The sequence below is a fragment of the Equus przewalskii genome, chromosome 24, assembly GCF_037783145.1.
Source record: "Equus przewalskii isolate Varuska chromosome 24, EquPr2, whole genome shotgun sequence".
NCBI classification, from domain to species: domain Eukaryota; kingdom Metazoa; phylum Chordata; class Mammalia; order Perissodactyla; family Equidae; genus Equus; species Equus przewalskii.
Window position 1 is genome coordinate 4,748,809 of NC_091854.1, and position 14,556 is coordinate 4,763,364.

General features: G+C 38.5%; 1 long non-coding RNA gene across 1 annotated transcript; it reads left to right on the plus strand.

Annotated features, from left to right (window-relative positions):
- The first annotated feature begins 8,884 nt into the window (after window positions 1-8,884).
- LOC139079043 (uncharacterized) lies at window positions 8,885-13,872 on the plus strand. Its single transcript, XR_011532308.1, has 2 exons — window positions 8,885-9,011; window positions 13,641-13,872. It is a non-coding gene; the product is annotated as an uncharacterized lncRNA (long non-coding RNA).
- Window positions 13,873-14,556: the final 684 nt, after the last annotated feature.

Consider the following 14,556-nt stretch of genomic DNA (forward strand, 5'->3'; position numbering starts at 1 on the left):
TACCTGCATTTTTCCGTTGAATTCAGTGAGTGAACACATTTGGGTGATTTTATAAACCTCAACTTTATTGATTTCCAACCCTTTTTTTTTCATTAGATATACTTATACAGCACTATTTGTTGTTTGACTATAAAAGTCAAAGTATGGCTTATTGGTCTTTGTGCCAAAAAAACATACTGGTTAGTTGGATTGGTTTGAAATATTCTGGGAAATATTGGCAAAGAGGAAATAAAATGACAAAAGAGGCTATGTTTTTTTAAAGAATCATCTCATCTCCTGAAGAAATCAGACTTCTCTTCTGAAATCTTCCCAGTAGGAACCATGGAAAAATGACAGGGAGCTGCTGGTTGGTTTTCTTGCTGCTAAAACATATGTTGTTGTGTCATGTCCTAAACAGAAAACTGAAGCATCCCTTTCAAATTCTCAGCACCACTGACACCTCCAACAAGTGCTTTCGTATTGGTTTTGGTCTTATCTGTTTCTAACAGACAGCCTCATGCCTTGGAAATTTGACCTGAAATAAAAATTCAGCCCCAAGTATCTGCTGTCAATTGCGCAGAAAATAGGAGATGACAGCAAAGTCACTTTTGCATGCTGAATTAGATCTCTTTCCAACATCTTCTAATGTCATTATTAGCACTCAAATACACTGTGTCAAAATGTGGCTGTGTAGGGAGAAGGACCGGGCAACATCGAGTTTCCCTCTTAGTCAATTTGACAAGCTGTTTTGAATACGCACCTCTGCAGAGGGAATTATTTAGGAAAGGCACCTGGCCCGTCACAGAGATTTGTAGATGAAGGCATTCAAAAGGGACATATACAGTCAATCCAGTTACAATTAGCTACTTCCAAATTTAGGGCAAGGTAATTGTAAATCTAGCCTTATGGAAACTATAATCCAAGGGAGTCAGCCCAACCTGGAAATTCTCTGAATTCAATGGCTCAGAAATGATAATTCATTTCGATTCAGGATCTTTCATGATGGTCCTATCGAAGACGAAGTTTCCATCTCCCATGTGAATTTGTTCTATGTATATAGAATTATGCTGAAGTAATTAGACTAATTTTATAGTTAGCCAGGATCCTTAATTTATTATAAGCATACTGCATATGCGGTGATGGGTGAATGAATTTCGAATTTTCACTAAATTTCTCCTGCCTCATCCCCAAAGTTCTACTTGTTAAAGTAAAGAATGAATTATCTGACAGATTATATATTATATATAGTTTCCACACAAGATAACAAGATTTGTTCTCATGACTTAGAGAGGAAATCTAGGATAAACGGATGGAAACATGAAGTCAATGGAATTAGATGTAATATGAAATGGAACATTCTCACATTTCCTCAGAGTCTTAGAAAGGTAAAATAACTTATTTCAAGAGTGAGTAAGTTTCCTGTTGTAAGAATTAGTCAATAGTTTGGATGCTCAAGAGTGAATTGAACATAATGATGGCTCTCTTAATTGAATTCAAATGTCCCTTCCTCAAACCTTTGAAATATGAGATTCAATTAATCTTTGTTTCAAAATAAATCAAAGCCATTTCTATTCAAGCAAAGCACTTGTTGCATTTCCAAAATCCCAGAGAAAACATTCTGAAGCTATAGTTAATTAAGAACTATGTGCCTTGGCGGGTGCCTGACACTTGCTTCAAATAATAAAACCAGAACCTGATGTCTACTTTCCAAACTGACTTTGATGCCCTCAGCTCATGGCCTCTTCCATTCATCCACTCCTTATTGTGGACATGCATGCTATCGGACCTGACTCCTAGTACTTGTTCCTTGATACTAACTTTAGCTTCCACTTTTGATTACAACGTGAGCTCTCTTCTTGAATTATGTCTCCTTCTGTCTGCCTTGGGTATACATACCAATGAATCCATTCTAGTGGCCAGGAATTGACCCCTTTACAGCCTTTACAGGGTCAGTGTTTCTCCTAGGCCCATGAACAGGCACTGGATCTCAGAGTAAGAACTTATGTATCCTCTAGTTTATGCAAGATGCATTTTAGCAAACTTTGTTTTATAGACATAAAAAGAATTTTAAAATGATAGTAATGTTCAAATACCATATATTCTATTTAGCTCTGACCTAAACCATTAAAAATTCTGAGGGTTATCAGCATCCTCCTTTATCTTTCTCCTTCTTTCTGGCTTCTCCTTACCCAAATAATCCACCTACACATTCACATACACACACACACACTCACACACACAAGTGTAGGTGTGTACTAAATACTATATTATTTAGTCAAGAATTCTCAATCCCAAAAGATTCAATCAGCCAGAGAGTGTAAGAGCTCTCCACATAACATGAGATTGTCAAAATGAACCTCAGGGTTCACCCTTGGCCAGGCCCACATTAAGAGAGGTGGGAAATGGCAGCTAAGTCAGATACTCATGAAATCATCAAGAAATTTTCAGTTACAATTGGGCCACTTTATCCAGGTAATTCCAGAGGCCAGATCTGAACAAACTTGTGGAAGAAGTCTCCTGTGGCTTCTACTGGAGACAACAGAACTTCTCTGACAGAAGCTGCCTATCAAATGGGCATAGGAAGAAAAGAAACATTTATCAAATATCTATTATGTGTCATAAATGTCCCGGGCACATTTATACACTCTCCATAGTTTCCATCTCACTATACCTTATAAGTTGGGTTTAATCATCCCCATTATTACAGATCAAGTAAAGCATAAAATCCTGAACGTCTTTCCCATTGCTTCTTTATTTGCTAAGAATTCTTTCCTCCCCTCCTCTCCACCCATCTTCTAAACTGAAGTATTTCAGATTTTCTACTCTCCTCTGTCACAAGAGAGAAGAGTGGTGCTGGGTCACTTCGGCATAAGGCAGAAAGCACGTGTGGTTTTTACCTGTACCCACGGTGAGTGGAGTTAGAGAATAAAGGTAGCTAAGGGAAAAGCTGAGTTTGGAGCAAGAAGCTGTAGTTCCCAGATGGTATCTGAAAAGGAAGGTCTGAAATGAGCATGGTGAGCTGAAATAGCAGAAACAGATCATGGACACAAAAGCAGATTGCAGGTCAGAATGATTGAAATGACCATTGGTCCAGCTAGATCCTGGATATGCGTCTATCCCACATGGCTCTCACAGCACAGCTGTGGTCCAACCCCTTGTTTCTTTGGTTTCACTTTAAATAGATGGAGGTGTGACAAACAACCCACCATCCTTCAATAGTCACTTCCTCTCCTAAGATTCCCCAAATCTCCCCACTCCTGTGTCCCAGGCAATTAGTTACTGCATCCTTGGTGTTGTAGCTTCCCTTTGTATGTCTCTCTATCAACGCTTACCTCACCACATTGTAATTGTACATCTCTGTCTAAATTCAGAGGCCCCGTTTGCGTGAACCATGTCTTAACCCTCCTCATTCATAGCCAAGAAGATCATACTATGCCAAACACTCAAAGAACAGTTATTAAGTGAAGGGGTGTGTGAACGAAGGGACTATAGAGTTACCCTGCACATAACTGCTATGCATCCTAATGGCTTCTCTATAACTTATTACACTTCTTCAATTCTTAGATGCGTATTTATGTTAAACATCGTAACATTTTAGAAATTAGAATCTTTTCAACAAAGTGATATATGCTTTAATGTGGTGGGTTCCCCAGCTCCCTCCCCTGCCACACACGCAAACTGTTATTAAAATAGAGGCGTGCCTTCTGTATGTTAGAATCAAGGAAATAGACAGTATACTTTTATGAGCAAAGGAAAGCTCCTTAGAGGTGCAAAGTCTTATCCCACAAAACTATCTCCTTTAATGGTGGGGTCCTTGAGCCCTGGAGCCGTTGGGAGGAAATAATGTGAGCTCCAAATCCCACTGCCCCCACCAACTTCCTAAAGAAGAGCCGCACTACCAGTGAAATTACAGGAGGAGTTGCTTTTGCCCTCTAACCCTCAAGCATGCTGCAGGGAGAATCTTCTCATGTGCATCTTGCAAACAAGAAGTAAGAAGCAATACAACGGTGTCAGGAAGTGGGCTATTAGACCACTGGCTGAGGGTCAATGGTCCAAACATTACTGAGAAAATGTGCAGACACCCCTTCTGAATCTGTCTTCTCTCTGGGCTGCTTTCATGACAATGGCACTTTTCTTTCTTCTATAACAATGTTGTGAATATGCCTCATCTTCCTTTCCAAGCTGTTTCTCTTCAGGGCTGGGACCATGCCTAATTCATTTTTACAGCATTGTCAGGTAATTATTAGAATAGCAGGTAATATTAGAGTGCTTATATGTATGAAAACACTATGCTAAGACTTTGCATATTTTCTTTCAATTAATTTAATAAATTCTTACACAGCCTGATTATTATCTCCATTTTATAGATGAAGAAGCTGTGATTTAGGGGATTGAGTATCTTGCACCAAGTTGCAAAGCTAGTAAGTCGTGGATTAGAGACACAAACTCAGCTTTGATGGACTCAAGAGCCTCACTTTATCGTAAGAGGTTTAATTCAAGCTCATGTTGTAAAGAGACACCCCGAATATTTCTCTGTCTTGAAATAATGAGATGCTGGTGCTATTGTGTTTTGTAAGCATCTTTCAGTATAGTTAACATAAGACAATTCAAAAACATTACACGAAGTAAGAATATATGTAGTCTTATTTCTATCAAGTAAAATCAAATTCCAAACCTTCAGTGTCTTTATATATGCTAGCAACATATGTTGGAGATAGGTGAGAGCTTAGAAAGCAGTGAGACCAATTCTCATTTTTGCAAATTAAAAAAGTATATGTGCCCTATTCAAATAAGCCTGGGAGAGGCATATAGGCATCATGTCCCTAATTTTTTATCTAAAAGAAAACTTGGTTTTCATTCTGGCATCTCGTTGCTTTCCTAAAGAGGATTTCGCATGTAGGAACTTCTTGGTTCAAAGCAAAAATATCTCTGCACTCTGATTTTGTAATGTGTTGCTAAAAATGAACAGCGGTTACAAATGACTACCTATTCATCATGATATTAGTGGTTGTAAATCATTTAGAAAGTGTAAAATGCAATTAAAATATGAACTAATACAATAAAGCCCATCTTTCACAGTTTTAGGGGTGCTAGAAGGAAATGTAAAAAATAATGGAAAAGTTTAAGTTGAGAGGATCTAATAAATTACTTTGGAAAATGCTTGTCATATTTTAATTCTAACAACACTAATGATAAAGAGAGCTAGGAGCACGCCGAATACCCTGCCATCACCCTAGGAGCTTGGTCGTCATGCTGTAACCTTGTTAATGCAGAGGTTTCAAAGTTTTTCCACCCCCTAAATGCAAAGGGCACTCTGCCTTGATCACTCATCGGTGCTATGCCATCTTACTTATTCTGGTTTGGGGCCCTCAAATTTCTAGTGGCTCCTTGACTTCCCCCACAAACAGAACAGGATCCCATTTCCTGACTCTGGGATGCCATCCTGTCCCTGGTGGACCCTCCATTGGCCATTGACAGTGTGTTTTCCAATGTACTTTGTTTCTTTCCTGAACCCTATTGCTCTGGCTTTTGTTCTGCCTGTTTTCCCTACCTGGCATGTCTTTTCCTGCAACGTTTGCCATCAATGGTTAGCTGTATTCCATGCTTACTTAAAACCACCCCTGTCCATTAAGGCATCCAAGCTTCCTCAGCTGGAATTAATTTCTCACTCTCCAAGAATCTCCCCTCACCTTTGTTCTTCCATTAGAGCTCAATCACTTCATACTGCATATTATTAGAAGCATTTTTGCTAGTAGATGTCACTTCTATAATGCTGGTGGATATTTTATTATTTTTATCTTTTTCTTTGAGCCCCCTCCCAGTGCCTAGAAAAGTGTGCACATGCACGTGTGTGTGTTTTAAGTGGGCGTTCTCTATATGTCTGTTTTATTGAATAAAATAATCTTTGTGAAATTTTACATCCTAAGCAACCAAGAAAAGCTTTTTCAAGGCTCAGATTGTTTGAATTTCACCTCTTGACTCTACCCTTTTAAGCAGGCCTCAGCCCAGAAGGATCTCTAAATTTATCATTTTATAGCAAGATCTCACCAGCTCAGAAGGTCTGCAATTGCAGCTGAATATGGTATTTTCTAACCATCTCTTTATCACGTCCCTTTATTGAGCTGATAAGATGTGCCTGCCCCAACAAGTCTCCACTTGGTAACCCAGACGACACTGCACCTTCCAGAGACCAGTTGTCTCCTCTGCTCCCTCTTGATGTTTGGACCAAGATACTACAAAGAGAAGACTGAGTTCTTTTATTCAACAAATATTTCTCAAGTGCAAATAAATTTTAGTCACTCAGAGGAATACAGAGAGATGATACTATCCCTGGCTGCCCCTAAATAGGTTATAGAGGAGGTGGGACTTTGGAATCCAATTGACACAGTTCAAATCCTAGCTCTGCTGCCTACTGAGTGCCCTTTGGTAGTATTAACATGATAACTGATGTGGAGAGAACTCCGTGCACAGGCCCTGTGGTGACACACACTCTTATCCCATTATTTGGCCACTACTTCTTCCTGTCGTCAGTTATGTGAATATGGTAAGTGGTCCAAGGTAAGAAATTGAGTATTTCACAACGCTGTATTCTCCACAGAAAATAGCAAAGTCTCTGACATGTAGTGAGTACTTTAAAAAAGTTTGCCGACTGAATGCAGCAATTGCCAAAATATGAGATAAGAACATTAAATGCTAAGAAAATTCAGAGCAAAATTGTTTGCTGTAAACTGGGGGGAGGGAAGGCAGTGAAGGCCTCCTGTAGGTAAATAGTGCAAATAGGATTGAGGTTAGGATAAGGAAGAGAATGGATAACAAGCTTCTTGGGGCAGAGATTGTGCTTGTCTGGTTCATTGTATGTCCTCAGCATCTAGCATATGGCCTGGAGATAGTAGGCATTTAACAAATATCAGTTATTTGAATGAGAGACTTCTTTGTGTAGGGAAGATTTTTAGTAACAGTAAATCAGGATTGGTCACAGTATGTATTAAGAAAAAGTGAGATGAGGAGATAGTCAGATGACCAGACGGACAGGCAGCAGGGAGATATGGTCAGCAAGGAAAAAAGTAAGGCAGGTGTTGGGGAGCCTTCAATGTCCAATTGAGTATGGGGCATGGGGAGCCATCTTGGGTTCGTGTGCAGGGGTATTAAATGCAGAACTGAGAAAGGGTTGGAAAATTAGGACATTAAGTGGCATGAAGTGATGTGGAATGGACTAAGCGGTGGCAGAAGAGAACAGAAAGGAAGGATGAATAGGCTCAGTGGCTGATGGGATAGGGAGGATGAGGGGGAAAGTCAAGCAAGACTTTTATGATCTAACCCCTTGACGCTGAGAGGATGGTGATGCCCCAGAAATGTGAATGTGAGAGGCTGGAATGATTTGCGAGGAGGCATGGTGTGTCCATTTTTGTCTGTTGCATCTGAGCTGATGGACAGACATCTAAGGGCGTTTGTTGTCTTGCTCAACAAATATTTTTCAAGTGCCAATATGGTTGGGGCTCTCAGGGGGATACAGAGTGATGATACAGTCCCTGACTGGCCCAGAATGTGCCAAAGAAGAGGATGTTCTTTGGAGTCAGATAGACATGATCATAGGGGATGATATTCCTTAGATCTAGAGATTGAAGATCAGAATTCAAGTTTCAGATGAGATGTCATAGCTAGATTCTTACCATGAGTCGGATCTAGTTTCCCAAGATAAACAATAGAGAGAAGTAGTAGAGAGCAGTGACCAGAAAACAGGCATGGATTTCCATAGCTATGTCTTGGTGGGGTCATGAGATAATACCCTTTGCATAACTAGCTTCTTTTCCTCCTTCATGTCTTAGTGTAAACACTCCCTGAGAAAGGCTTTTGTGGGGGACTGGAATTGGCCACCCCAAGATATGTCTCTTTGGCATGAGGATTATTTTGGGCTGGTTACTTTTAAAAACTACAGACAGGAAAGAAACTGAAAAGCAGAGTTTACTCACCCTTTGTTAAGAAACATTTACATTGTAAAGGAAATCTCCATCTGCAAAGGTGTCTCCTGCTCTGTACAGGAAGAAGGGGGATGACCTTATCTCTAGAAACTCTTATCAATGCAGAAGGCAGGGACTTAAATCTGCATAATAACCTGACCCTAGTTTACTGCACTTGTCTGGTAATCTCCCGTAACTGACTCCTTGCCACCCCCAACATCCTCCTTTGTCATTAGCTGAAGATGATATTTAAGGTGGTGGCTTCAGCCATTTTGGTGAGTTGCTCAGGTTGCCTGAGCCTCTCTCATGTACACATGTTATAAAGCTTTATTTAATTTTCTCCTGTTATTCTGTCTCATGTGAATATAATTCATTCTCCAGCCAGAAGAACTCAGAGTGGGTAGAGGAAATGTCTTCCTCCCCTACACTTTCCACTTTCACCACATTATTCTCTTTCTCCAAGACTTATTTATTTTCTTCTTATAATAGCATGGAACACAGTACTCATGTCTTTACTCTGGAAGAAAACGTTATCATCCACCACCATAATTTATGGCAAGGATCACGGTTTTCTTATTTACCATTAAATCTTTAGAACAGTGTGGCTCAATAGAACCTCTGCAGTAGTGGAAATGTTTTATTTCTGTGTTGTCCAGTATGGTAGTCACTAGCCACAATGACTAACATTGCAAATGTGGATATGTGACTAAGTGAATTTTGAATTTCATTTATCAATTAATTTAAAATTAAATTTAAATAGCCACATGTAACTAATTGCTACAAAATTGGTCCTCACAACTTAAAATCCACCCTGGAGCCTGGCACATAATAAATATCAATAAATAGTGTTTGAGTAAATTCAGTCATGCATTGCTTAGCAACAGGGATACATTCTGAGAAATGCATTGTTAGGCGATTTCATCGCTATGTGAACATCATGGAATGTACTTACACAAACTTAGATGGTGTAGCCCACTACACACTTAGGCTATATGGTAGAGCTTATTGCTCCTAAGTGACAAATCTGTACAGCATGTTACTGTAGTGAATACTGTAGGCAATTGTAACACAACGGTAAGTATTTGTGTATCTAAACATATCTAAACATAGAAAAGGTACAGTATAAATACAATATAAAAGCTAAAAAATGGTACACCTGCATAAGGCACTTACCATGAATGGAGCTTTCAGGACTGGAAGCAGCTCTGGGTGAGCCAGTGAGTGAATGGAGGGTGAATGTGAAGACCTAGGACATTACTGTACACTACTGTAGACTCTATAAACACTGTACACTACTGTAGACTCTGTAAACACTGTACACTACTGTAGACTCTATAAACACTGTACACTTAGGTTACGTGAAATTCATAAAAAATATTTTTCTTTCTTCAGTAATAAATTAACCTTAGCTTATGGTAACTTTTACTTTATAAACTTTTTATAATTTTTTAACTTTTTGATTTTTTTGTAATAATACTTTGCTTAAAACATAAACACATTATACGGCCATATAAAAATATTTTTTCCTTATATCCTGATTCTATAAGCTTTTTGCTATTTTTAAAATTTTTTATGTTTTTTTACTTTTTAAACTTTTTTGTTAAAAACTAAGACACAAACAGACACATTAGCCTAGGCCTACACAGGGTCAGGATCATCAATATCACTTTTCCGCCTCTACATTTTGTCCCCCGGAAGGTCTCAAGGGGCAATAACACACCTGGAGTTCTCATCTCCTATGCTAATAGTGTCTTCTTCTGGAATACTTCAGGAGGTATCACTCTCTTCAGAAATATGTCCATGGTGGTTTGCTTGTTTTATTTCTTTTTTTCATCATAGATTTGCTTGTAATCAGATAATGCATCATGAACCTTCCTGTCTATTAATGGCAACCTTTCAGTGTTGGAGTCCACGTTTTCAAATTTTTTAAGAAGCTTGTCGAGGTCTGCAAAAGCTTCTGCTAAATCCTTCCTGTGAATTTTCTTGGGGGTTCTTCTTTTTCTTGTCCTGCAGTTCCTTTTCTTGCTGTGACATTACGATGGCTGTGACATCACTAGGCAATAGGAAGTTTTCATCTCCACTATAACCTAACAGGACTACCGTCGCACATGCAGTCCGTCATTGACCAAAATGTGTTATGCAGCACATGACAGTAAATGAGTGAAATATAGAGTAATCTAGTCAACTATCTCTGGAAGTTCTTTCTTTCATGTCTTACCTATCATATTCTAGAAACCAGAGCTCAGATATCTCCTATTTGTCTAAAAGTAGAAAATTGCAACATTTCATAATATCACCTTAGCCCTTTTATTATAAAGTCCTTATTATATAAAAAGAAAAGTCTATTAAGGAGGAATCAGATTATGACTCTATCTTTGGTCTTACCATCAAAAAACAGTCCTGGATGGTCTCCTTTTATTTCATATGTTTAAAAATTTTGGCATTTGGATTGACATCTGTGTATCTCAATTCTTGGGTCTTTTCTCTACACCTAGCACAAACAATTGAGCATTCAGAATTACCCAGTTGATATGTAGGGAAATCAACATCTAAAACAAAGGGAGTCTACCTTATTCTCAGGTGGGTCTGTTTAATAGTTACGGAAATGAAGAACGCTCCCCTGACACTCTACCCCCGTCACACACATACGCACTCACTCATACCTCTTATGGAGGGAGATAGAATAATTTCTGGTTGAAACAAGCTCAAGAAATATCAAGATTTAAAGAAGTCAGTAAAGAGGAGAGAGAGAAAAACCAAGAAAATGTATTTTTAAGGTGTCCAGTAGTCTAGAGACTATTTCATTGTTTTATAATGAATCTAAATGCCATATCATCACAGTTAGAACAATGATTTATACTGAAACAATAAACAGAGAATTTTGGTTTTATAACTTACTATAGGTTTTCTACAGTCAATTTACACCCTTAACATTCACAGAAAAAAATGTTTTTGATCACTGAAAATAATCACTAAATAGCAAAGGCAAAGAAAGAAAATATAAAAATATTATTTCTGAGTCCATTGTTCTAATTTTTCTGCCATAATTCTATTACCCCAAGTCCATAAGCTCTTACCGCAAATATAAATAAAAATAGCAAATATAAAAAAAATCAGAATCAAGTTTCCCCTACTATTGCTGTTTTCTTTTCTGGAATTATTCCATGTAGGCCTATGATATGGCTAAAATATTGAGATGATAAAGTTTTATTGTTTAGTAAAATTTAGACCAAGGGTCCAATGAGAGTCTGGCAGTAGACTAAAAAAAACTCACTTGAGATTTTCCTTCCTCATCTCAGATTATAGTCTGTAAACTTCTCTGCCTGAGAGGATCGCTGAATCCTTTTTGTATAAATTTAGATTACTAGCCTTCGGCCAGAAAAGGCACTAGCAGGAAGGAAAAGAGAAGGAAAGGCGATGCGAGAGGAATCATTTGGGTAAACTTAAATGAAGGCTGTACAAATTTGGACCCAGAAAAGCGTCAAGCTGTCACGTAGACATGTCTGGCCTGCTCTTTGAGAATCAGTCCTGTTCGTCACATAGAGCCAGGGCTTCCCAGCCAGTTGCTGTGGACCACAGCTCACAGGGTCTATGCGTGCTGAGAGCCCCCGAGTCCTCGGGGCAACCCAGCAGGCCCTGGAGTAGCCCAAAGTGGAGCGGCAGGAGGCGAAGGCAAGTGAAAAGAGAGTGCTTTTTCCTATGGGCCTTGCTATGAAAGTCTGAGATGTAATTGACTGGATAAAAAAAAAAAAATGTCTTTGAAATGTGCCCATATCCATCAGATACCCCTAAAGCTCTTGAACATCAAGACCGTCCTTGAATATCTTTCAACAAATTAATGTTTTGCACGTCATCTAACATTACCAGTATTTCAGTGCTTATGAAAAGGATGCGGGAAAGGCCTTCTTCCCTCAGCGAAAAAATGGTGATTGAAAATCTTTTCAGACAGAGAAGAGCAGGAAGAGAATATGACTCAGATATGAAAAGCGGTTTAGTTAACATTTCCCTTAGCCACACGTGTGTATTTAGGATCACCTCTCTAATCTTATATAAATGATCTTTTAAGATTTAATTTCCTTTTTCTTGTTTAAATATGTATCAAACTCTACAATGGACTTACCATAAAAATAAATCAAGCTACATAATGTCAAAAAATAACACTTCATGCATATGAAGTTCCAGTGCCATAGAAATGGTAATATCGACCCTCTATGTAAGCCTGCTTTACCAACCCGGTGAGATTTAAAATCATGGCCTTCTTTTACCTGAAGCATTCAGAATTATTCTGAATAAATACCGAACCAATGGGCAGGCATTATCATCTGCCCAGACTATAGGGGAACCATCAAAATTCTCTGAGCCTTACTTTCTACATCTGTGAAATGGGGGAAATATATATTTGGGTGGCCTGTTGAGCGGGTGAAGTGCAACAACGTTAATAAATATCCTGACACAAGGGCTGGTGGCATGTTAGAAGTACCCCAAAATTGTATCATTTACAAAATCATTTGAAAAATGCTCTTCACTTATTAAAATTTAATTTCAAAAATTCCGTCACATTTTAAAATTTAGCAAAACACATCAATGTGAAAATTCCGTTTTTCTTTTGAGTTCAGTGAATAAGAATTTGTCACCATAAATTTGTCTATGCACTTTCTGTGATCACTAAAACATCCATATACATCAGAACAAAACATATTTCACTGAGAAATAAACTGCCTTCGAACATACTTGGGCTTCAGCCTTTCCAGGCACTGGGATTTGGGGTTTGTTTTGTTTGTTTGGATTTGTACAGAGTTCTGTCTATAATAGCAGATGTGAGTCTATTGCAAAAGAAGTTGAAATACACCACACTACAAAGAAACTTAGTGGGAAGTGTAAGTGTTGGCAACACTATGTGATCTATATCTCAGAAAGCAAATTAACACCACACACTTTCAGGACATATAGACAGAGATCAATGAAAAGATGTTCTTGCAAATGGAATATTGAAAGGCAAGCAATTGTACACTTCTGCCTTCAGCATCTTTCCAATGAAAAGCAGGTATCAGTACAGCAGAGGATGCTTTTTCTTCTTTTTTTCCCTTTAATGTAGGGCTAGTTCAACTTTCAGGTATCACATGAACCTTTCTTGAAAAAATCACCATTAGGAATTACACCTCTCAATGCAGTGATAAAAAGAGGGGTTTGTCTCCAGTCGGTCCACTCCAAAAATGGAAGAGAACATTTACCCTCAATCTAAAACACCTCTCTGCCTCCTCTCTTTGTGTACGTGTGTGTTTGCACACATGTGTGAATGTGCTCACACACACCTCAGGCTCTCCATGGGAGGAAAACTATTTCAACACCTGAGTGCATATATATATGTGTGTGTATATATATATATAGTGTGTATATATATATATACACTAGTGGTTTCTGGGTGGTGGCTGCTGTTCCATCTGCAGAAAAATGAGATGTGCTGCTGAGCCAGAGGGCATTGGCAGGAGTTGGGGGTGGGGGGAGGCAAGAGAGATGAGAGGAGAATGGAGGCTTATGCTTCATGTACTCTTTTAAAAAAAAAAAAAAAATCCCCATCATGCTACGAACGGGGCTAATTTATGCCTCAAATCAGCTCATTATATGTATTTGTATCCTTTTCCTGTCATTTGAAGAAACATTATGCAATTTAGAAAATTCATAGGGATGTTATTTTTTCATCAGAACGCAATGCTACACCCCACGCCTGCTTTATTGTCGAAAACATGGTCTCATCACAGCAGTTTCTGGATATGACGCAGGTGCAGCAGCTGAAAGAAAGACAATCTGGAACCAAGAAGAGTCTTAGGAAACGAATAGGTGTGGTGACAGGGACAGCCTTTCTGACAGCGAAAGATATGTCTCTGATCTGGTTTATTGGTCTATTCTATTAGTAAAAATCTGTGTTCCTGTGAAATGGAATTTTTTTTTAACCACCATCCAATTAACTTAAAAAGAAAAAAAAAGAAAAAGTCTATTGGATAAATTGGGAAGTCACACTTTTCTAAAAGTCCAAATTGCCTTTTGATTGGTTTTCTGGTAATTGCTATTGGGTAATCGGAAGCTTTCAGCACATTTTTTCTCTTGTCAAACACAAGACAGAACTCCAGAATGAAAGCAGCCATTACCAGCAGTTTCAGGTTTGTGTAAGCCAGTTATATTAAGGGTTTGTAACTGCTCCGATCACGACCATCAGGATCAATTCTGTGGGTCCCCCCCATAGCATTTTTTCCCAGTCATCAGAATGAATGTTCATTTGTGGTGTCTGTAACTGATAGGTCTTCAGAAGAAAACAATGTATGTATCAAGTAAACTAAATCTTTATTATGCTCAGCATGAAAACTGTCCCTTTTCTTATCAAATTTCTCCTTGAACACATCTGTCTTTGGGGCATTGTCCTATTTTCTCTCACTCTATAATCAAACAACATCAAAAGTATCTTTAATTATGGAAGATAATTAGAGAAACTATTTTTTTCTGGTTCTAGACACCGTTCAAATTTTCCAACTTATAAGGCCTCTTATTTGAAAGTCCTTTGACGACACTATTCTTTGAATCCAGAGCTGGTGGCTTTGATATATCCTCCAGCTATGGAAAGGTG